Raw genomic sequence first — 25,823 nt, 5'->3', positions numbered from 1 at the left:
GTATCATCTGGTTACTTCTGGTTTTCAATTATTTGAAAAAAGAAATTCTTGCCTAGCACTCCCACACAGGCCTTTGGCAGTTAGAGTGGAAGAGATGATTACTGCTGCACTCTCTCTCTCCATTAGCCCTATGGAACTGGCAGTGACCAGAGAAAAAAAGGTGGAGAGAGCCCTAAGGGCAAGAGTGGAATGCAGGGCAAGCTGTGCTTGCATTGAACATGGTAACTTAAATAGCTAGCTTGGCTACACAAGTGTTAATTTAATTAGCAAACCTACAAAAGTGCATAGCAAATTGCTATGTGACACTGTTTATGTCATGCCTTGGAGTGCAAATAGGTTAAGTTGTTAGACATATTCTCCAGTTGCTGAGCATCAACATTCAAGTTGTAGGTGAATAATAAGAGGTTATTCAGGGGGGATAACTTGATCCCTGTTCGTTTTGAAAAATGAGTATGAAGTTAATCACATTCCCATCATAACTTTTCATGAGTACATGTATTTTGAAGCTGTGATTTCCTCATTTTAAATAAACAAAGCAGTTTATTATAAACAGTGGCACTTTGTGACCATTGCTCATCCTGTGTGGTTTTACCAACCAAAGGTGATTGTGTGTTCCTGTTGAAATTAAAGTGTACAGTATTTCATTTGTACAGTTAGTTGCTTCTTTATAGAGAATATCCCCTGCACATTGTCACCTGTTACCTTGCTTTATTATGAATGGTTTTCATTTGGTAGAGTTTTACCCCATTGGTTCTTCTTTGCCCATTGTATTGCTGGTTGTCCCACAAGGTCCCCTGTTCCCCAGCCCACCAACTCCCCACCAGGCATCTAGATTGCTTGGAATGGTGCAGTAGCTACCCCATCCTCACTGTTGATTGGAAGTTCATAATATTTATCAGGTTTGCCCTTTTCTTATGTATCTCTAGTTTATGGACTAGTAAAAGCCTTGGCTAGTCCTGGCTTGCAAAGCAGTGATGGCCCTTTTTAAAGTAATCTGCACCCCTTGCATGGATTTCTGTTCCACGTAGCGTGTGTGCACTGATCACAGTTTTTCAGTAAAGATTAATGTTTGATGTCCAGAATGTTGCATAACTGAATGGTTTCCTTCCCACATCTTCCTTTATTTTCTCCATCACTTAATTCACTTCTCCCTCTTGATTCTTTTCACACACTCTTCCCCCTGCCACTCCTTACTTTGTTTTCTGTGACCCCTTGCATCCTGCTCTTCTGATCCCGCTTTTACAAATTCCAAATCACTCTCCCCTTCACGCCCCATTTCCTCTTTCCTTTCATTGGTCATTGGAATTGTTCGCAAAGGATGCCAAGAAACCTGCCTAAGTTCATAGTCTTTTACTATTTCTCTTTGATATGAAGTTAAAAGTGCTTGCTTACCATGAGCCAATTCAATAATGTATCTATGTACCTGTTGCTATGGCATCTGGGATCTATGGGAGTTGTGAGGGAAAATGTGTGAATTCTGTGAGGGATTAGAGAAGTGTTGGGTCACTTTCAGTACATAACGGCCATCTCACTAGAGGCAGATGTATATAGTGATAAAGGGGCAAATGCAGATTGAGCCAGCAAGTCTAGCCCTGCCCCCCGTTTACCACCTGGTAAACTCTATCCCTTCCCTATGTTTCGAGATTGCTGATGTAGGGTGAAGGAAGGTAGAGGGGAGAGTGAAAGATGTTGGAAATAAAAGGTGTGAGCGTGTGAGCCTGGGTGGCAAGAGCTGCTGGAACAATAAGGAATGAGTGGATGGAAGGGGAGAGTGGGCTTCCCACTTGAACACATTGAGTGATCCTTGAAAAACCACTTTGTCAGCAATACCTTGTGATAGGCTCAAGCTGTTCCACCAGGAAATAAACCCCTCAAACACCAATAGTAAATGGGCATTGGCAATGGCAACAGGTTTGGCTTTTGTGTAGCTATCCGAAAGGTATTTGCCATTAATGGTTGCAACTGGAAAATGGTGATATGATAGCAGTGCCTGGCAGATGTCTATGTAGTATCTGTACACAAGCCAAAACTATTGGCTTTGCTAATGCTTGTTTTAAACAGGACTTCCGTGAAGGACACACATAGTGCTTATAAGTCAAGTGTCTAAAGCTAGGCCTGGTTAAGACATGTTTATTGTGTAAGTAGCATGTTTACTGCTTTGGGAAAACCCTGGCAGGAACATTGAGTGCAAAGTTTGATTTTGAGGCTTGACAAAATTAGCTAAAAAGATAAAAAGAGAGCCGAGGAGGGTGTGTTTTGGGCAGGGAGGGGCAGGAACAGTGTGTGAATTGCCATAGGGATTAGCATGGCAATGGACAGTCAATGGGTGGCTAAATAACCAAACAACTCCTAAGAGCATTGTGTACCTCCTCACATGCAATCTCTCCCTAGCTCTCCTCCAATGCATTAGATTTGGCCTATAGGTGGTGATTTAGCCAAAACTAGAAAGAACAACTTAAAACACATGAAAAATGCGTCCTTAAAATTCATCATTGTCCCACTCATGAACACCATTCATTTAAACCACCTTAAGCTCTGACTTCATGACCACTGTCAGACTTTCCTTTAAGGTGCTTTGCCTTAAATCTCCCGCTGTAGCTCACCCATTCCCTCCCAATCAAGATACTGAGGAGCTGCCTACTTTTTCTGGAGGTCCGATTTACTTGTCCAAAAAACTGGCTGCAATTGCTAAACACATTTGAGATCCACTGCAACTTATAGTGCCTGAAACTAAACAATGCAGAGTGAGTAAGAATGATTACTCAGCTTAAGCATAATGGCAAAAAAATAACATATTACTGAATACACTTATTTGAGAAAAAACTTCAGCTCCTCTAGAAATTCCATGCATTCTGTAACTCCCATTCGGTTCAACCCTAGTGTTCTCAGACATGACCACATTCCTCAGCGGGCCCCTTTCAAGGGAACTCTTAGGGTGCAGACACTTTAGCCACCTATGGTCCGGTCCTGGGCTATAGAGCGTTGACGTGGCTGACCTGTGTTAAGAGTGTAGTGACTTCTGTCTATGGGATATATCTACATGACTCACATTTGATTCTTTTTACAGATAAATATCACTGATCATATACCCCCACCACATCAATCGTACCCTACAATCTGGTACAAGAAACAGACTGATTTTAATCTGAAAATTCTGCTTTACTAGAATAATAACTCAACATTACAGGCGGTCCTCTACCTTCCAATGCTGGGAAGTGTGATTATCCTTCAGATGGTGCCACTTCTCCCAACAGGGAACCCTTCTCCATTATGCTAGGGAGATGAGGCAGCTAACCAATAGTTCTTCTAGGGGTGGTAATATGTGGGGGATCTCATAGCGAGGGACTCCTCTCCTGGGGATAAAGATGCAATTGGGAGGCACAGCACCTTTAAACCCGAACCTGTTAGGCTGACGGTAGTCCCTGAACCAAATAGGTCTAAACTCCTGTTTAAAACCATGTGTTACTTTGAGACATCAAACTTCCCTGATGGTTTAGGTACTGAGATGGACAAATTCCAGAGAACACTACAAGTGAGCGGGAAGAATACCAGAATGACTGTAGTCAAGGGAAAGGGCATTACGCCAGGGCGGACCCTACTATATCAGGACATCAGAAAATGAAGTCGGAGGAATCCCGGAGAAAGTGCTAGAGAAAGGGAACCAGAGAGAGCAGTCGAGGTGGAGAGAGAAATCAAAAATCAGAGAGGTATTGAAGCTGAGCAAACACCCAAAGGCAGGCCAAAGCAGCTTGAGTAAGAGACCTGGAGGGTGGTGTTCAAGCGAAGGCACAAGGATGTCTCGCAGGCCGGTGGAGTGTTGGCCATGGAGAAAGCAGAAATGAAGATTGGAATAGGCGTCCCACATCAAGGCAGAACGCCAAACGTTATACCACTGAAAGCTGGTGGGCTGTGGGTGAGAGGCAAGCCAAACATGAGAAGGAGTGGCAGAATGCCCCGGTTGACCAGAAGTACATTGTTCGTAAGAAGCAGGGAAATCATCGTACCAGTCGGCCCTACAGAATGACAGAGATTGAGTTGTGATGGCGTGTCCTGTAGTGGGTGGACCGGTGGTCCTACAACTTCGCTGAAACCGCTAACCTTGTCTGTTCGCAGAGCTGCATACACAAACCTGAACGGTATCCAGCGAGGTGGTGAATGGACTTTCTCTAGAGGGATGGAAGGTTGAGTCCATGGTTCACTTGCTGACAGCCAGCTCTACAGGGCCCAAGAAAGCAAACCCTGACATGAGCTGGGAGAAGGTGATTGACCATCGTCTGAAACCCTATCTACCAGTTGAAGCAATATCAACCCCAATACAGGTAACAGTAGTTAATGAAAGTCTGGGAGGCAAAGGACATGCTGTAGAGGAGCAGCTGAATGCCTCTTCAGGAAGCCTCACCCCCCTCCTTCCTTTATGTTGGAAGCCATAAAATGCACCATGCACCAACATGTGTTTACACCCTCACCCTCTCTGGTCCCCCCGTGTTGTTCCCTTGTGGAGTCTGTCCTGATACAATCTGGTTTCACCATCACTGTCTTGTGGCCAATGCTGGATTTTACTTTTATGGACTTCATTAATTAACGTTGTGTCACCCTTTCTGAACTCACTCTCATGCTGGACTTCCTTTGCATCTTGTACTCGAGGTGGCCCTGAATCATGCTGTTCCATCTTCATCTTGTATCCTGGCTTGCAACATTATGTGTTACTACTGACCTCTGCTATTGTATTTGCTCTCCTCTCTTGCTTCTCCACTCTTTTTGACTGCTTACTCTCTGTTCTCTCCTCCCCTCCCGTCTCCCTTTTCCCATCTCCTCCCCTCCTCCCCTTACTTTCTTCTATGCACTTACTCTATCAGAATTGTCCCTGGACCTACAATGATAGCAAACTCGTCTGTCGCTCCCCTATCCCCTTACTGTTGCCCCCCCCCTCCCTCCAGCACTATCTGAAACGTTGTCAGGCCTAGTACGATAGTCACTTGTTTTGTTCCTCCCCTCCCTTTCTGCACCCCTCTCCCTCACCTTTTGTTTTCCTCCGGCTCTACCAGAAATGTTGTCAGGCCTAGTACGGTAGTCGCCTGTCTGTTTCCATTTCCTTCCCACTCTCCCCCTCCTTTCCTTATCTTTGTCTTAGCACTTGCACTGTCTGAAATGTCGTCAGGCCGAGTACGATAGTTATTTTCACATCCTTACTGTTCATGGCCTGTAAGAATGTTGTTGTATTTTCCCTTGTTCCCATCCTTGCCTTGAAGCGCTTTGAAACACATTGTGTATAAGCGCTATATAAATAAACGATCATATCATATCACAACACCAGTGGTTAAGACTATCCCATGGAGAGCCTTTGAGACAAGGTATCCACTAAGAAAACCCTATCTGATGCATCGTCATAGAGATGAGTCTCTTGGAAGGGGTCCGCAAAAGGAATATGACCATGAGAGAAAGAGAAGTTGATGATGTCACAAAAAGCAAGTGTGAGGCACTAAGAAGACTGGCTGACAAAGAGAATGTATGGACCTTATAGAACCTGATGACGGAGTAAAGAATCAAGTAAACCTTCGTATATGAGGCAAGGATTGCCCGTGTGAAAGCACTGCAGAAAATGCAAATTGTTCAATAACTGTACAGATGCAGCAACGCAAGTAGACTAAGTAATCTTAGAGGCTAGCTATACGTAGTGAATAGACTGTAGGCGATGCAGCCATTATATAGAAGCTGGATATTGGCGTCACAATTTAGTAAGTTCAAACCGATGGATAAAAGGCCGAAGCTGCGTCACAGCAAACAAGTAGTTGAGATCGAGGAAAAACCTGGAAGAGCTGCCTGGCCTGGTGTCAAAACGGAAGCAGTCGCGCACATACTTCCCTCTAGTCCTCACATTACCTCCGCATTGCCTCCTTCAAAATGTTTGTGGCTGCACGTCCGACTTAATTCTTCATACTCTGCTGAGTATGGAGGCACGACTTCCGCATTGCACACAACTCAGCGAATCAGGATTCTGAAGTCTTTCAGCATTCTGATTGGCTGCCAGACTCACACACCCCCCACCGCCCCTGCCCTCGCCTACATTCACTTCAGCAGCTCCACAGACGCTGAAACGCACGTCTTCAGGCAGCTAGCTGCAAGTACAGAATTAACTCTGCACACGGCGAAGAAGGAACCAAGGTAATCTGAAATACAAATCACCACACAACCTCTTTGCAGAAGGGGCCATTGGAATTTGCGCTCTCCACACCACAGTATGACTTAACCTCTAACAGACACACAAGTTGCCAGTTCTTTTAAATACATTTGGCATTTCTTTTCTTTATTCTGCAGCCCTTTCTCGTCATAGTACCGCATGACGCAGGATTCTAAATGAACCTCGCCATTTCAGGCTCTGCAACATAGAGGAACACACAGATTCCTTCACTAATTTCCACACCGAGGTACCATGTTTTTATTTATTTATTCATTTACCTATAGATAACATCCAATACAAATTCATAACAGGCACAGTTGCCAACAGTTCCAAACAATTCATGCATCTCAACCTCATTAGTATCTCTGTTATTTCACGTTCCATTAACCGAGTTCCATTACCAACCGCTGGAGTGCAAACAGCACACTCCAGCCTAACAGGGTCCACATTGTTCTCCCCTCCCCCTCCCGACAAGCACAGCAACCAGTCCTGTTTCCTGCTACGCCTTGTCGGGAAAGCCTGCACGACCAAGAGAGTGGCCACAAGGTACCTGTGGTGAGACATTTTTTCTATACGCCCACCACAGCCTATTACAGATAGGAGTTGATATGTTTACTCTGTCTCTTATATCAAGTCCTCCACGCTTTCCTTTTTTTAGCATTTAATAATAGGCAACCATTTTTCCTTTAGGTTCTGATTTATTCACCTATTTTTTTACTAATCTACCCTGAAAAGTCCAGCAGGGAAACACCACTACACCAAGAGAACAACTGACCCATGTTTTTCTCTTGGTCTTTCCTCTACAGGGGTCTCTCAATTGCCCTGAAGAAGGTGGCTCCCACGTCCCTCTAATTTGGTTACAAGATGGACGCCATGGATGCCGAAACGTCATTTTTCCAAGCAAGGGGGACCTATGAACCAAATTATTGTGGTTAAGTGAGACAATACTGCATGTGGATTGTTTCCCTTTGATGTGGAACTTCCACCAAGATTCCCCCAGCGACGTTGGCACACAACAAATTGGGATCATCTTGTCCCAATAAAACTGACCAGAATAGACATTCAAACGTTGGGAATTAGATAGAACCCACTTTATTAGACAGTTCCAAGATTACGGGAACCACTGAGGAATTCTTTTTCACACCAATATTCCCAAGAACACAAGTTGCTGTTTAATATAGATATGTGTTACATGACTTGCACATTCCAAACACTTTCTTGCTTTTTTTCTTGTTGTTAATATAGATATGTGTTACATGACTTGCACATTCCAAACACTTTCTTGCTTTTTTTCTTGTTGTATGTTTAAACTTTTGAATTTCTTCACACAACACCTTGTCTAAGTTGTATTATTGTGTTTTTTGGTTCTTTTGAAAACATTATGATTCGTTTTTGTTTGTAATTAATGAAGAAATTGCTTTGTATATATCTGTAAATATATGTTTTCAATACAAGGTAATCAATTTTTCAAGCCCCTCGTGTGTATGTGGGTTTTTCCTTCTGGACGTTTTCTTTGGGTTAATTAATTGTTTAGGATATATTCCATTAGTAAAACCAGCTAAGGTTCCTTGACTTCATAAATTAGTCTTGCTTTATTCATTGACAAGTAATCAAATTGAGCCTTCCGCAGTAGCAGTACTACCTTCTTTGTATTAGTCAAAACAGAAGCAGCCAAGAAATCTATCCTTGAAGAACAGTGAGCGTGAGATGCTCAATCATCCCTTGTTAAGGTGCAAAGGAAGAACGCAGTGCATGCCAAGTTTATTAATTTAATACAATTAAATGCTAGGAAAAGGGCTGAATTGTGGTCTCCTGTCACGTGAGCTAAGAATTGAAATAAAAGTTGGGCAATCAATCCAGAACCAGATAGCACGTGCTCACACTCCCATATATTTTCAGGAACAGGAATTCTTTGCAAGGCCAAGTTCAAAGACAATCTGCATGGCAGAAGGCATCGATGATGAGAGATGTTGGGCTAATTGGGTGGGGAAACATGGTCAAGTCCACCCTATGAAACCTGGTGTACAAGCGTATGTGCTGCTAGTGGGCCAAATGTTCCAGAAGGGCACGACTGTGCCAACCAATTGTAGAAGGCCATATAGCAAAGAGCCTTATAGTTTGATAGCCAGTGATGAACTGTGTATCTATTTACTAATGAAGATGACTTGCACTAGGGGTGGGCATGAGTTGCCCACCTGACTGTAGAGACCCAATCACAACCTGATCCCTATAGAAAGTATACTTAGATGTTCCCCTTGAGCCAACCACAACTCCCCATAGGTTTTTCTTATTTGCCACGTAGTATGACATCACCTATGATGAGTTTTTGCTATAAAGGTATAATTATTATGAAATGCTTTGAGAGATATGCTGTGCGACATCTATTTATGTCCGTTGTAACTCCCTGTTTTAGATAATTGATATTAAAACAGTAAACTCACTTTGCTGTCTTACTGAGTTGGTTTGATAATTTGGTGTAAAAGTTATTCTGGATCCCACCTACTGCACGATATGCTACCTATAAAAGGCCATAGGTTCACTTGGTAGCAGTGGTAGGATGGTTCTGACCCATCGATTAAGTTAGTTCCAGTATTTCAGACGATCAGACATCCTCTGCCTCCAGCCGGATGATTGCAGGGTTTCCTGTGGAGAGCGGCCAAATAGAAAACTTGCAAGAAAACCAAGAAGGTGGGCAGGGTCCCTCTTTGCCGAAATCCCTACCTGGTTTCCACAGGCACTTTGCTGATGGAAGGACGAAAGTGGTTGGTTGGAGGAAGAGACGATACTGAGGGCCTTGAGTCAAATGACTAAATTGTGAGTAGACTGGCAGAATGGCAAAAAAAGGGAATGGGATTGTAGTAATTATAAAGTAATGGGAATAACAGGAAATGTTGTATAGAGAGAGAGATTGCGCATGAGAATCCGGACCGAAGGGGGTACAGAAGACATGATCTCGTACTCCAATCGGAGTCTCTAGGCTACTTATAAACAGGTTTACATAAGGAGTCAAAAATCCTGTGACAGGGTATTGATTAAGGGCCGAGAAAAAACCAGATCACAGATTTTTTTTTTATAAAGTAAATATGAAAAGTCAACTAGTTTGTCTGTGTTGTGTGTTAAGTTAAGGTGTCAAAAAGTGACACAAATTGTGAAAGAATTGAAACAAAATTTAGGAGCTAAAGGGAGTATCTAAGGAACGGGTTGGTACCAATCCAGAAATAAAAAGATGGTTGAGCGGCAATTGTGGTAGCTCGCTTACATTTGTTGTTTTTAGTGAAGGCATTTTTATAAAGTTTGGTAAGTATTGACAGTCAATTGAGACTCGTCACAATGGGTGACCATCCTCTGATGCATTTATGTAAGACATTGCCAAAGCAAATACCTAAGTGCAAACTGTATAGTGCGGAATGGCTGAAAGGCACAGCAGATAATATGTTCATGCCATGGCCACAAGGGGGATCATTGTCAAAAGCGGTATTGCAACACATGACCACTTAGTTGCACGCTGCGTATACGGGGAAGAAATTTGAGAAAAGATTTGTGATTCTAGAGCTCTGGAAAATGTACCAGGTGGAGAAGGAGAGGGAAGATCCGCCACCTGAGGAGTGGATGCTTAGTCAGCATAAGGAGGAAGGAATTGAGCACTCAGTTCCTCTTACCTCCCCGAAGTAAAAGGTGCTAGTATGGAAGAAGCAGGGTTGTATCCTTTAAAGGAACTGAAAGCGGCAACAACGTATAGTAATCCAATATACCAACCGCCCGTGTATAGCAGTGACGATAGTCCAGGGGAGAGTAAGAGAAAAGAGGAGATCTTTAAAATCATACAAAACAAGGAAGAGAAAAGTGAGAAATAGAACGAGAGATTAAGGGATGGAAAGGGAGGAAGGAAAAAGTTGATGAAGTAACACTCATGTACAACGAATCGATGGGAGGACAGATATGACTCAAGCTACACATATTACTCAAGATAGATGGGAAAAGCATCGAGGAAGTAAGGTAAAGAGAAGATCAGGACAAACAGGATAGGAAAGACAGGTAACGAGAAAAGAGACTGAAGGAAGATGAGCATAAAAGAAAGAGCAGGAAGCTATGAGAATAGATGTATGAGTAGGAGCACGAGAAAAAAGTAGAACCGGCAGAGGAGCAAAGAATGTATGACAACAGACAGAGAGCAATAGATGATGGAGACAAACAAGAAAGGAATACAGATGAGGAGGAAGTGCAGAAATTAAGGGATAAAAGAATACATAGATGAAAAGAAGAGGAAGCAAGGAGAGTGGGAGCAAGGAGAGAAGAACAAAGACAAGAGGAGGAAAGAATTAGGAGAGAGGCGAGAAAACAAAGAGAATTAGATGAAGAGTTAGAACATAATAGGAGACAACGGGAACCTGATATTAGCCTAATTCGAAAGGAGCCAATAGGACTTACCTCAGCAATACAATGAGATAGAATGGAAGAGTTCCTTCCATTAAAGGGAGCAACATCAGGGGCATCTGATGAAGAAGACTTTGATATAGGAAGTATCGGAGACAGAATCGATAAAGCCTATCAAGAATTAAAGGAAAGTAGCAAATGAGGAAGGGGCGATTAATCCCTAGTGTTTCAATTATGAGATGAAGGAGAAAATCCGTTCAGCCTCGAACACAGAGCCTTATCCTTAAGCAGATTGAACTTAGACAAAGGAGAAGGAGATGAAAGTCACACTAGTTGGGGACTAGCCATGTCAAATGAAGAGTGAGAATCCTCCCGTGGGGAAGAGGGTGGAGGTGTGTGTGCACCTGAGGGAAGCCTACAGACGGACAAAGGAGTAAGATGGTCCGATCTAGCACAACCTAAGGATAGCACACCAGATCCTATGGCATATCCAGCACATCCCAGAGGACGATTGTATAGTGAGGAGGGATAATCACTGCCATATGTGAGCAGGTTAAGGTTATTACCGACAAAGATACTGACAGGGGCAATTGTCCCTGCCATGGATAGGCAGATGATGGGAGCTGACTGTGGGTTAGGTTTTACGCAGTTTCCCTTATTAGAAAAAGGGGGAGCAAGGCCGCAGTATATTCCATGGCCACAGATGGATAAGGATAAGTTAAGATGCAAACTCCCGAGTTTGATGTCAAGTATGGGAAAATGGATATATGAATTAGAAAAAAATTACAGGAGGAAAAAACCTGGACATAGAAGACATTAAGTGTCTCTTGGCAGCCATTCTTGGGGAAAGAGCTGATGATATATGGAGGAGAGCAGGCTATTCAAGTGTGACAGCACAGAAGACAGGGCACAATGGAGCACCATTTAATAATTGCAGAGCAGACCTTTGGAGGGCTCTTAGGGTGCAGTATCCTGACACATCAGATATGGGTGCAATTATAACACGCAAGATGAAGGAAGATGAAGACCCTATTGCTTACATTCAGGATATTCAAGAGCGTTGTCCTCTTGAAACAAGGGAGCCGTGGGAAAAAAACGGTGGCATTATTTGACCTCATTTTATGCCCAGGATTACCCGAGCAAGTACATAGGCAGATGACAAAGCAAGTGGGAGAAAAACCATGGGCTGAAAGACAGCTGACGACAGTGCACGACAAGTTAATTCAGAACATTTTTTCAAAATTTTCCATAGAAGGGCAGTATTGACAAGCGGAGAAAGATTGGGAATGCAGCAAACAGTGGGTACATTGCAGGCGAATAATCGGTGCTCGATGGACCAAGGAGTGAATGAGTTCATGCCACGAGGCATGGGATATAGAGGAAGGGGTGGATTCCTTAACAATCAAGGTGGGTTTCAAAATGAAATGCACAATATGAAAATCAGAATGTGCAAGAAGGATTCAACCAAGGGGGACTAGTCAGACAGGCTCCTCCTGTATGTTGGATTTGTAGGATGACAGCGGGGGGACAGATTATCTTCCACTATATAGCCCACAAACTATGGAAGGGTTTGCCCAAGATCAGACAGTGTATCGGACACAAGCATCACAAATGCAATATGCACAGCAAGGGCAAATGAATCCACTTCAAGGGCAGTCACAGCACGCCCCCATGCAGACACAGTAGTATGCAAACACAGGACAATTACTGACAGCTAGAATAGGGGTGTGTCACTGTGGTGGAGGAAATCCTTTCACTTGTACAGCATGTCTCCACAATAGCACAGCTCACAGAATGACTTGTGTTCAGTACTATCGGTGATACCAGAACCCCAAGAGGAACCAAGGGTTGATGTGACGATAGAAGGCAAATCTTTTTCTTTTCTAGTAGACACTGGGGCTACTCGTTCATGTATATGAGAGGGAAAATATCCTATGTCGGGAACTGCCATGAATGCTCAAGGATTTTCTGGAGCTACGAGTCAAGTCCCTTTTGTTGATGAATTACCAGTCTCTATAGGAGAGTGTGACATGTCTGTTCCATTGTTGTATTCACGACAGATGCCAGTTAACATTTTGGGATGAGAAATGATGAAAAAACTTAGCATGACAATTTCATTGACAGACGAAAGGATAGTGTGTTACACTACTTAAATGTGGACGAGTTTATACTGGCGTTCACAGGGCAAGTGGCTCTGCAAGGTGTTCCAGTAGAACCAGACATTTATCTTTATGGGGTGAGCATTCTATTGACATGGCTGCCTAGCTTAGTGGGATGAACTATGAGGATACCTGACAAATTATTTCTTAGACAGCAGATATCAATAGTTGAAGAGGGGGGGCAGACTATCCCCTAGAATTAGAAGCAGCCATAGTACGATGGGGAAATGGCAATGGTTGAAGGAACAGATGATGAGGGTAGACCATGGAGAACAGTAATAGCTCTCAAAGAAGGATACAGGTTGACTGACATACTGATGATGATATGTTTAGCGACAACCCAACAGATGATGAAGTAGTCTTCTTTATGTGAATCACATACTGGATAAGAATAGAGAAGAGGGAAATCCCACCGTGAATGGCAATAATATGGCAACGTCCAGAATTCTTTGAGGAAGACTTGGAGAAGGTGCTCAGCATCCTATGGACTACAGGCCCTTATGAAATAGGCTTGTTGAAGGGATTAGGGGAAATCAAAATATAACTGAAGCCAGGGGGTATTTGTACCTCGAGCAAGACAATACCCCATGTCTCGAGAGCCCAATGAGGGTATATTTAAGACCATCTCAGCACTGATGAAACAAGGTATTTTGGTGCCACAGTGATTGATTTTGAAAAATGCATTTTTCTCAATCCCGTTGCACAAGGACTCGCAAGACTTGACTTAATTTACTTTCCGCCAGACTCATCTGAAGCACACTAAGCTGCCTTAAGGGTACTGTATGTCTTCATCTATCTTTAACAGAGTCCTCCAGATGGACTTGGGCAATGTTGTTTTGAAAAGTGTGGTGATAAAATACGTAGATGACATTTTAGTTTGTAGCACTACAGAAGATGAGCGCAGGCAAGACTCAATTTTATTTAATGACTACCCTAGAAGACAAGGGATACAAAGTAGACAAAGAGAAGCTACAGTATTGTCAAGAAGAGGTGTTAATGCATAGAACAGTTGATTTCACATGAGGGAAAAAAGGTGACACTTGAAAGGGTTGAGGTGATCATGAAAACTTCAAAACCGCACACAATGACACAGATGTAACAATTTTGGGACTATGCAATTATGTTAGAGCCTGGGTATTTGATTACCGTTCGTACACAAGACCGTGCACAAAACCCCTATTGCAGCTGTTAAAGAAAGCACAGGTGAATGAAGTTACAAAGAATGGGCTGAGGAGATGGAGGAAGGGTTTGAGGAGTTGAAAATAGCGATTTGCACAGCTTGTGTTTTGGGAATTCCCCAATTATTCTGAGGCGTATTTTTTATTTTCGCACACACATGGGACAATCATGACAGCAGTGCTTACACAGATGACTACATTAGGTTAGAAACTACTAGCATATTAAAAAGGGATTTTGGACCCAGTTACAAGAGGACACTTTCCTTGCAAACCGTCATTGGCAGCCGACACGTTCACAATTGAGAAATCTACAAGTATAATTGGATGCTCTATGACACGTTTTGTGGAACATGGCTTTGTTTCAAATTTAAGAGAAACCTAAGGGCACACTGACATCCCAGAGAGCTTCTGTTTACGAAGTATGATTTCAAATCCAACAATCAAAATTGTCAGATGTAAAATAGTGAATCTTGCCATTTGTAGCTGAGCCAGTTGCAGAGGGCGACTATGTGCATAACTGCAAATTATGTTGAATTTTATGATGATAAACCTTGCATAAAAGAGAATGCTTTGTCAGGAGGAGAAAATCTGCATACAATAATATTCATTGATGTGCCTGCGCTGTTTTTCGTCTTCACTCAGCTGACCCTAAAATGACTGCTACAACAGCTTGTTTACCCGTTGCCTAGCTACAGGCCACGGTGACTGGTAGGCCCTGATTGGCCCACTCGCAACATATCTGTGTTTCCGGTATCGTCGGATGGCGCTGGCCGGTCTGGTGCTTCCAAGGCCTGGTATTCAAGGCTGTGTGTCTGTCTGAGTCTGTCCAAGTTTGTCTGTGGCCACCTCGCCTACATCAAAGTCAGCAGGTTCACCTCCCATCACCCTTTTCTAGCCTGTTGCCCCTGTGATCACCAGAGGCGACAAACTGCTTCCGCTACCAGACAAACGTCCCTAAGGACTACAACTCGCACCTCCATGCTGCATAGCAAGTTACGTGCACTCCGCACTGAGCAGAACCCTACTCAATATAAACTGTTCATAGCCCACGCAGCATTGCTCTATACAATTTGTTTTTAGGCTTTTCTGCAATGTTTTAGTAAAACCGCAGTTAGCCCATGTTGCTTTATCTATTGTAATCTGCTGTTAGCCCACGCTGCAATCCTCACCACAGATCACCCCTAGCCCACTCTCCCTGAACCAGGGTTAAGCGCACTGTACTCTGTCGCTTTTAATCCCATTCTACCTATAAGCACTATCTACCCCACTGAGCCCGCGACACAGCTTGATATGTGTAACAGATCCACAACCTTCTTCACAATGAAAGCCTCTATAGCACCCTGCACGCCAGCTTTGAGACCACCCTCACTACATTCCACGAAAGCATCAAAACTGCACTATTCAACTGACACTTCACCCATATCACATACACCTACACACGGATTCTCTGTAACTAAGCTTGTAACACGACAGACTGCTTTGTACTAAATAATGTCATTGTACACCTCTGTAACTTTTATGCCCCCTGTAATTGTTATGCCCGATGTAACCACACATGTTTACTGTAACAGCACCACGATGCCTAAGGGGCTGATTTGTGCTTTACAAATAAATAAACAAATACATTCTCTTTATTGATGGTTCTTTGAAAATTGATCAAACAAGTGGAGGAGCTGTAGTGAGGCAAAATTGAAATTGTAGCAAATGCTAGACTACTGTCTCACTTTTCAGCACAAGTGCCAGAATTGGTAGCGGTTATTTAAGTGCTTCAGAAACACGAAGGACCGGAAGTGAAGGTGTACAGTGACCACGCCTATGTGATGTCAACAATACACGCAGTGTTAACACATTGGAAAATGTGATGGCTACCTCTGAGCTGACTTCACTCCAGTGCATCACGCATCCTTATTGAACAGGCCTATTAAGGCACTACAACTGCCAGTAGCCATAGCAAACACATTGTATTTCTTGTGGGAGCAAAGCCTCAGACATAGTGTCAGGCTGAGTCTTGTCTGATGATCTGCGGAAGCTACTGAACCCCAACAGACCCTCTAAGGTGTGAAACACTCAGCCAATAATTTCCACAGCTAAATTATCCACACCTCGGGGGGGGGATGTGGAAAAAACAACAAACAGACTCCTTCCAGACCTCTGGACTTTCAGGATATCTGCAGCAAGGAAGGAAGCAAAGATTATTTAGTCAACAAACAAAATCAACTTTAACTTTGGCTTCAAGGTATAATGAGCTGCTGAATAACTCTTGTACCTGTTAATCCTCTGCTACCTAACCAGAGGATGGAAATATTAAAGCTTCACCAAAATAAAGGTAATACAGCTTTCCCTAGAGTGGCTGAAAAACTGTGTTCACAAAAACATCAGTCTGTCTTTACTCCAAAAAATAAAGATATGCACAGAAAAATGGTTGCTCTTTAAGCTCTGTCTTTTCAACCTCTTTCCTTTAAACTTCTTGTTCAAACAAATTGCTTTTATGGACCTGGATGCAAACAGAATACTAAGTCTTCTGCGCTCCTGTCTCCACTGATGGATAAAAAGTCACCGCGATCTTCAAAGTCTTTAAATTATCACACATCCTTTAACTCTGCCTCTATAACCTTAACCACTGTTTAATTATTTACTAACTCCACCTAAGCTGCATACCTGTTTAATAACTATAAACTAACGCTTTTGTCATGTTATCACTTATCAACTTTTAAAATGTAATTCCCTCAGCGGCCGCCGGGGTTGTAATTCATGGGCATGCTGAAGTATTTAACATTACGCTAGCCTAAAACACTGCGTATATTTCTTAAAGAATATTTAAATTAAATCACGATTCTTTTTAGGAAATAATTAACTTTCTTCATAGCGCTGGCTCAGATAAAAGAAAGTCATGTGCGCACGTGACAAAAAAGAAAACCTGCTTTACTGCATAGAGTCTCACAGATTATAATATCTGATTATAAACACTTATTTACTTGTATCAGTCAGTTTTATGATTCAGAACAACGGTTCATTAACTGATGAGGTAAAAGTCAGCCAGGCACTTATCTCTTTAACTTCAAGCGTCCACAGCTCACAGTTCATTCCTGTTTTCTCCAGTAAAACACCAAAACATTCTTCTTAGCTCTCTCAAGCTAGGGCAGGCCCAGGCAAACAGGGCCCTCCACTGGATCTTCTAAAGCACTTGACTTGCTCAGCTGATGGTAGACAATGAAAGGCAGTTTAGCACTTCTTCCAGCTGAACAAAAGGAATTCTCAGCCAATCAGATCATTGCTGAACACAAGGAATTCTCAGCCAATCAGATCACTGCTGTGACCCTCCATCTTGACTTGGGATTCTATCAACACTCTAAATGATAGAGTTAAGGCCCAACCAGCACATAATGAAAGAATGCATAGCAATCCTTAACTAATCACACCCTAAATCAACCACCATCACATAATAAGACCCAGGGAACCCTGACACATAGAAGCTAAAAGCATTGTGTATTCACCGGATAGTTTTGATACTCCAAATGTCAAAGAGAAGGTAGTCACGATTATGGTAATACGAGAAGGGTTTAATCATTTGCCAAAAACCCAATTAATGGAGATCCAAGGCAGTGCACCACAGGAAGAACAAGAGTTATGGACATGAAGGATGTGTTCTTTATCCCACACAGAAGCATTATGACTACAGGATAGCACTGGAAAGCCAGTAATGCCAGTCCAAAACTGTCAAATCATGCATGGTCTTCATCCATGTAGCCAAATGGTGTCATGGGATATATTTATGTCTGTGAGGACATGCTTTTTACCCCTTTCAATTACCCTTTGATCACACTTATTGTCGACGGGTCGCACCACCACCTCGTACATATATAAAACGGATACCTTCATGAAACGACTTATTGCTTATGCTATGGGGAGGCTGTTAGGACAGTTTTTTATCTTCTTACTCTTACATTATTCAATGTCGTGCTAGAACAGCTGCATTAACCCGCACAATTGACTAGGGAAAGTCTTGCTGTAATGATTGTGGAGGACTGCTTTGTTCCAAATTTGTTAGAACATGTTGCATTATTTGTAGTGAATTTCATCGTGTGTCAAAAGTCTACCGCTGGGCATACACTAAGAATGATTAGAGGAGTTATTCCTCAACCAAATTGTCCTTTTCAGCATTTACATATTGACAATGCTGATATGCTGCAGGTGTGTAGTGGACACAGGTATCTGATTGTGGTGTTGTGTCCCTTCCCTAGGTGGATTGAAGCAGGTCCGTGTACACACCATGATGCCACTGGTGCAGCATAGTTTTTAATACAAGAAGTCTTTCCAAGATGGGCTGTGTGTGAAGTGCTGAGATCCAATAATGGGCCATATTTTGTCAATTAAGCATTTGAACAAATAGGACTATTGTTGAGCATTAAACATACGTTTTCTTCTGCTTATCACCCGCAAGTCAACCGAATGTGTGAAAGACTCAACAGCCACCTTCAAGAAAGTTTTACCAAGCTCAAGCTAATGTTGAAAAAGGGATGACTATATTGCCTGCCCTTAGCTTTATATGCTCTAAGGAATCCGCCTGGTTCGGACCACCATCTCACCCTGCACGATCTAGTAACAGGGAAGCGAATGAGAACGCCTTTCACACCTCCATCAAGGAGTAGAAGTGATTCCCAGAGTGCTGCAAAACTGCTAGGTGATGAGCTGCATAATTATTTGACATGTACGACCTCTAGCATCTCTCTCATTTCAGATCAACTCATGCCCCAGGGGGCTCGGTCTCAGAACACAGATGAAAACCATTCAGCAACCGGATCTCCTGAACTATTATTGGGCACCTAAATGATTTGTTGGTGAGACAGTATTAATCACAGATTTTACCAGAAAGTGGCATGAGCCACAATGTAAAGGCCCCTTTTGTGTTGAAAATGTCACTCCCTCAGCAATAAAAGTCCAAGGCAGACAAGCTTGGCTTCATTTGAACTGTGTGAAATTGTACACCAGCAAGCCCGCACCACCCACAGCTGCTGATCCAGAAGCAAAGCAAGAAGAAGAATTTCAGTGTGTGCGGACTCAATTAAAGATGAAGCTCGATAAGGCAACCGGTTAATGGATGCAGAATTTGCATTTGGACAGTGACTCGTTTGGACGACACTCCTTATAAATATTATAGCAGCCGTGCAACCCTTGTAGAGAGTCACAGGAATCTTGAAAAATGAACTTTAGCGAAGTATAGATGTGTCACAAATATGCCTGAGCTAGACTTCGAACTTGAAGACTGGAAGTGAGTACAATATCCTGACTCTTTTCTCAATGAGTATCTATTTAGATAGCTCTATGGTCTTAACAGACGTGGATGTCCACCGACTTATACTTGTTGTTTTTGTATTTATCCTTCAAGCTTATCTTGCTCTTGTCAGAAGAAATGTTGATATTCACACTTTTTTACAGGATCCTAAGAATGGCCTTGTAATCAGAAGACTGCTCCTAGCAATAATAGAGGAGACATTAGAGTTGCAGGAGTTAAAGGGTTTTTTCCTTAAATGATCGAAGTAAATATGAGGAATGTTGAAGCTAGTCCTTTTTAGGGAATGACCAAGCCCAAACAATTCCAGAATGCCACAAATGGTATGGGTTAATATGTTGGTTCTTGATATACGTATGTTTTTCTGTTTCTCCAGGTTAGCATCCCCTATTATATTAATGCTCCTGATTTGATTTGATTTTTGAGGAATTTATAACGCGCTCAGAACGGACCTAACCATATATTGGCACAGATGGTATTTCTTGCTCAAGGAAGCTAGCACAAAATGTATTCATAAGTATATTCGAATGAGATGGAACTCTAATTATGACCCAATGACCAGAATTTGTTTGGACAAAAAAGGTCTTTAGGGCCTTCCGAAAATTAAGCAGAGAGTCTAAATTCCGCATTTCCCTAGGTAGACTGTTCCAAAGTCTGGGACCATACACCGAGAATCTTCTATTCCCCTCCAGAAATAAATGTAGATGGGGGATAGTTAACAGTTCTTCGTCACTTGAGCATAGGCATCGTGATGGTTGATAGTGTCTAAGCATATCCTTAAGATAATCCGGTGCCATATATTCAAACATTTAAAATTCAAGCAGGGTATTTTGAATTTTATGCGGTCTTCAACTGATCGCCAATGGAGTTGATGGTGAACAGATGAAACATGAGCCGTTTTCTTAAGCCCATAGATCAACCTGACCACTGCATTCTGCGCTCTTTGCAGTCTGCTGATCTGTTTTTTGGAATGCCAGCCAGTTGACTATTGCAGTAGTCTAGGTAAGCATTCGTAAGTGCTCCCACTACCTGTGCATAATCTTCCTATGGAATATAGGGAAGTCTTTGCCGTAGAAGCTGCAGCGAATAAAAAATGGCTTTCACTTTGGCTCCAACCTGGCTTTCGCTACCCAAATTATCTTGCCAGATATAGCTAAGGTTTTTCACCTTTGTGGAGAATGTAAGTTGGAATCCTAACAGCTTGGGAAGAGGTTGAGTTTTTATTGTGGTCATGAGGTGTTCCGGACCGAACAGAATCACTTCTGTCTTGGAAGCATTCAGTTGCAGTTGATTAGAAGCCATCCATTCACTGATTTCATGAAGGCATTCACTGATTTTAATAATGGTTTCTTTAACCTTATCGATTGTAATGAAAATCTGAGTATCGTCGGCGTAAGACTGGAAGCTAATTCCATGACGTCTCAAGATTTCCATAACTAATCGAAGATACAAGTTAAACAAAAGTGGCGACAGTGAAGAACCCTGTGGGACCCCACAATCCACCATACTAGGAACCTAGGTGAAGGCACCCAGTTTAACACACTGTTAACGTCACTCCAAAAAAGACCTAAACCACTGAATGGCCTGCTCTGAAACTTTTCCAATCGTCCTTGATCTTTCCAAGAGGATCTCGTGGATGACCGTGTCAAGGGCGACTGACAGGTCAAGCATCACTAAAAGTGAAAGCTTGCCCTGCTGTTACGTCTCCCACTACCCCACACACTTACCTGGGTCCACGTAACCCATCCACCCTCAACCATCCTGTTAGAACACTGTATGGCAGACCCGGCGTTTATCGCCCCTCCCGTTCTTGGCAACTGAACTGGAGATTGACATCTCGCTACAACGCAAAGCGTTGCCCACGGAGACCCGCGCGGCACGGATCACGTGATTGCCCTTCACGCAGCAACGCTCCCGTGTCACGTATCACGTGACCCCTGAAAGGATATAAAAGACTTCCGGAAACAAGGAGCGTTGCTTCACAGCTGTTTTCCTCCTGGATCACGTGACGCTTTTGAACTTACGGATTGTTCTTTCCTCGACCACGCTTTGTTTCACGGACTGCCTCGCATTGCCCTTCTACTTTGGATCTTCAGTTACCGAACCACGCTTTGCTCCACGGACTGCTTCTGCCTCGCCCTCCTGTTCGAACTTTGGTCCTCTTGTTTACTTGACCTCGGCTTCGTCTCTGGATACTCTACGGATCACGTCTGTCTGCTTGGTAACCTGGCCTCCGGCCTCCACTCTAGGTGTTTACCTATCCGCCTTCCTAGCCTCCAGCAACTCCTGCTCCGGGGTTCAGCCCTTTCTCACATCTCTGGGCCACCTAGGTAAGCAGCACCAACTTACCTGTGTCTTTAGTTGTCCTTCCTGTTCTGTGCATAACTGCCTAACCTTTTGCTTTACAGCGTTCAAGGGGTTCTTCCGGCTGTTCCCAAATCGGCTCGACGGACTTCCACCTGTGGCCTCAAAGACCGCACAGGCAGTATTTCTGGTGTTGTCTGTGGGGTACTTGGGGACGGAGGTATTTATACTCTGCACGACCATCAAGTCCATAACAGACTGTGAAGCCTCTGGCCGTTCAGAGTATGAATCCCTCCGCCGGGGACCCAGTGACCGCTCTAATGCAGGCCGTAGCGGCCCTTAGGACCGACATGGCGGCAGCTATGACCGCCATTCACCATCGCTTAGACGCCTTGCAAAGCACACGTTATCCTTTGCCTGCAGACGCCGAGTTTGGAGACCCTGCCCCTCCAGTACTGCCTGTCCCGGCCCCGGCCTCCGCACCCACACCTGTTTTGCTTCCAACCTCTTTCCCGCTTGCCGCCCCAGAACGCTATCAGGGTGACCCGCGGAAATACCGCACCTTCATAAACCAATGCAAACTCCACTTCTTGTGCAGACCCCAAGCCTTCCCCGATTCTATCACAAAAGCTTCATTCCTTTTGTCCCATCTTTCTGGTGTAGCGGCTACCTGGGCAAACCCAATGTTAGAAAACGACCATCCTGCTTTATATGACTTTGAGCTCCTCATAACGGAAATGGCTAAAGTGTTTGACACCCGCTACAAGGCCTAGTCAAGGGACCTGGAATTACTAGATCTCTCACAGGGAAAGCAATCACTTATCGAGTACATCACCCGTTATAATCAACTCGCCGCTGAGACCTCCTGGCCAGAGGAGAAAAAGGCGATCGTGTTCTACCGTGGGTTATGCAACTCCTTGAAGGACGCTCTATCAGTGGTTCCTGCTCTTCCCTCTGTGTTTACGGATCTTGTAGACCTTGCACTACAGGTGGACGCCCGGAGGTCCGAACGGAAGGCAGAAACCACGTTTGCTGGCCAGTCAACCCCTGTTCCTTCCCCCGCCAGTACTGAACCCATGCAAATAGGTGGGATCCGAAGCCCAATAACGCAGTCTGAACGGGAACGTCGGAGAACCGACAACGCCTGTTTTTACTGCGGGTTAAATGGACACTACGTAAGGGAATGCCCCCGACGACCAAAGAACAAGGCACCGGGTTTTCAGAAGGCTCGCCCATGATACAGGGGGCACCGGCGAGCCTATCCACGACCCCCGCTGAACCCACCTTCGGTCCTATCAGACCGGTTGTGGTCCAGGCCCTGTTGAAACCTACCCAGGAGATCGTCCATGCCGTTCAGATCGTGATCGACTCCGGGGCCACGGGTTGTTTTATAGACATCACATTAGCCCATCGTCTCAATCTGCCTTTGATCAAAAAAGAACACCCGGAACCAGTGCAAGCGGTCGATGGCACGTCCTTGGCCTCTGGTCCGATTAAGCACCAAACTGCTCCTTTGGAAGTGGTGATACAGAGCACTCATAAGGAGAGCCTGTCATTTGACCTCATCACCACGCCACAATTCGGGGTTATTTTGGGTATCCCCTGGTTAAGGCACCACAACCCTTTGATTAATTGGGGAACGGGACAGGTAACGTTCGAGTCAGAAGAATGCCAGCACTTCTGCCTAACAGAACCAGAATCACTCTCCTCTCCCGCCAGAATCCTCGGCGCCTTGGCTTCCTCCAGTATCAGGGTAATAGCCACTGACGCCACGTCAACACACACGGTGGGAGCCGTTATGGCAGGTATTCCCGTGGACTACCATGATTATCATATGGTCTTTGACAAAGTCACAGCGGAAGGTCTACCTCCACACAGACCTTATGACTGTCCTATTGATCTTCTCCCGGATGCTCCTATACCAAGGGGTAGGATCTACTCGTTATCACAGTCGGAAGAACGGGCTTTGAAAGAATACATTCAGCAAGCCTTGCGTTTGGGTCATATCCGTCCTTCCTGTTCTCCAGCTGCCAGCCCTATTTTTTTTGTCCCGAAAAAGGAAGGTGATCTGCGCCCATGCGTAGACTATAGACGGTTAAACGCTATCACCGTGAAGAACAGGTACCCCATTCCGCTCATCTCCACGCTACTGGACAGGTTGACAAAGGCGTCCCTGTTTACCAAATTAGACCTGAGAGGGGCATACAACCTAATCCGCATGCGGCGTGGGGACGAATGGAAAACGGCATTTTGCTCCAGACAGGGTTTATTTGAATATACAGTGATGCCTTTCGGACTCTGTAATGCACCTGCAACGTTCCAGCGTTTCGTCAACGATGTATTCTCGGACATCTTGGATACGTACGTGGTGGTCTATCTGGACGACATTTTGATCTATTCATCCTCCTTGAAAGAACATATTGCTCATGTTAGAGAGGTACTCTCCCGTCTCAAGAAGAACGCCCTGTTTGCCAAACCCGAGAAATGTCTGTTTCATACAAGGGAGGTGGAGTTTCTGGGGTTTCACATCACCCCTGGAGGGTTGTCTATGAATGAGTCAAAAGTCCGTGCTGTCACGGAATGGCCAGTCCCGGTCAGCCTCAAACAGCTCCAGTCTTTTCTCGGCTTTGCTAATTTTTATCGGCGTTTCATTGCCGGTTTTTCTTCCATTGTATCTCCCCTGACTGCGCTGACCAGCCCTCTCGTCCCTTTCGTCTGGTCCTCCGTACACCAGGAGGCTTTTGAGGCACTTAAATCCAGATTTTTTTCTGCCCCCGTTTTGCAGCACCCTGACCCGGACCTTGCGTTTGTAATAGAGGCTGATGCTTCCTCGTTTGCTCTGGGTGCCATACTGTCACAACCATGTCCAACCACGGGTAGTTTGCATCCGGTAGCTTATCACTCACGGAAGTTCACTGTAGCCGAGTCACACTATACAGTGACCGAGAAAGAGCTGTTGGCCATCAAGGACGCCCTCCAATCATGGCGTCACCACCTCATGGGGGCGAAACACCAAACCATAGTATACACAGATCACAAGAATCTACAGGATCTGGCCTCTCTTAAATGCGTGAACAGCAGACAAGTGCGTTGGCATTTGTTCTTCGCTGCTTTTGATTTCGTGGTTAAGCACAGGCCAGGTCTTGTTCATGGTAAGGCTGATGCCCTATCCCGTTCACCTGGGGGGGAACCACTGTCTTCATTTCCAGACACATTGTTGGGGAAGGGTCATGTTGTTTGTTTGTGTACCCCATCCCAGCCACTGCTTACCTCTATTAGACAATGGGTCTCCGAACATCCGCATACACTCACAGAATGGGATATTGTACTACGAGAGGGGTTGCCGTTTGTTCAGGGCAAGTTGTTCCTTCCCACATGCGATGTGCGCAACCAAGCGCTGGCCTGGTCTCACGATGCTGCCATAAACGGTCACCCCGGGCAGCAACGCACCCTGGATCTGTTACACCGGTGGTGCTGGTGGCCGTCCATGAGAAGGGATGTAGAGAACTACGTGAACACCTGTTCAATATGTGCCCAATGCAAGTCACGTAGAGGACGCCCCCTAGGCCTACTCCATCCATTGCCCATACCCCTCCGACCGTGGCATACTATCTCCATGGACCTTGTCACGGATCTGCCACGCCGACAAGGTTATGATGCCATCTGGGTTATCGTGGACTCCTACACTAAGATGGCACGCTTCATTCCCTGCACCGGCATACCTTCGGCCCCAACGCTAGCCCGCTTGTTCTTCAGGACAGTCTTTTGTCTCTTTGGTCTTCCACAGGTCATCATATCGGACCGCGGGTCGCAGTTTACTTCCTGTTTCTGGCGTGCCCTTACCAAGCTACTGGGAATTGATGCTCGTTTCTCCTCTGCCTATCACCCAGAAAGCGATGGGCAGACTGAGAGGGTAAATCAAGCCATGGAACAATATTTGCGGTGCCTGACCCTTCAATACCAAGACTCCTGGTACGATCTGCTCCACCTCGCTGAATTCGCCTATAACAACTCACAACACTCAGCTACTGGTTTCTCTCCTTTCTATTCTATGTATGGTCAACATCCACGCACCCTTCCGCTTCCGGATCTCTCCTCCGACACCCCTGCTGCCAACGCCTGTGTTCGCGACCTTGCGGACGTCCATGCTCAGACACTTGTCCATCTCTGTGAGGCCAAAACCTTGATGAAATCAAAGGCTGACCGGAGACGGTCGGTGGCCCCTGCTTATCGCGTAGGGGATCGGGTGTGGTTGTCAACCCGACACTTGCGTATACCTGGGTGTCGCAAACTGTTGCCCCGCTTTGTGGGTCCCTATAAAATCACTGGGATCTTGAACC

This window comes from Ambystoma mexicanum, chromosome 1q (genome assembly GCF_040938575.1).
Source record: "Ambystoma mexicanum isolate Mex_15411 chromosome 1q, UKY_AmexF1_1, whole genome shotgun sequence".
Lineage (NCBI taxonomy): Eukaryota > Metazoa > Chordata > Amphibia > Caudata > Ambystomatidae > Ambystoma > Ambystoma mexicanum.
The sequence above is the reverse complement of the archived record's forward strand: the minus strand, read 5'-3'. Positions refer to the sequence as shown.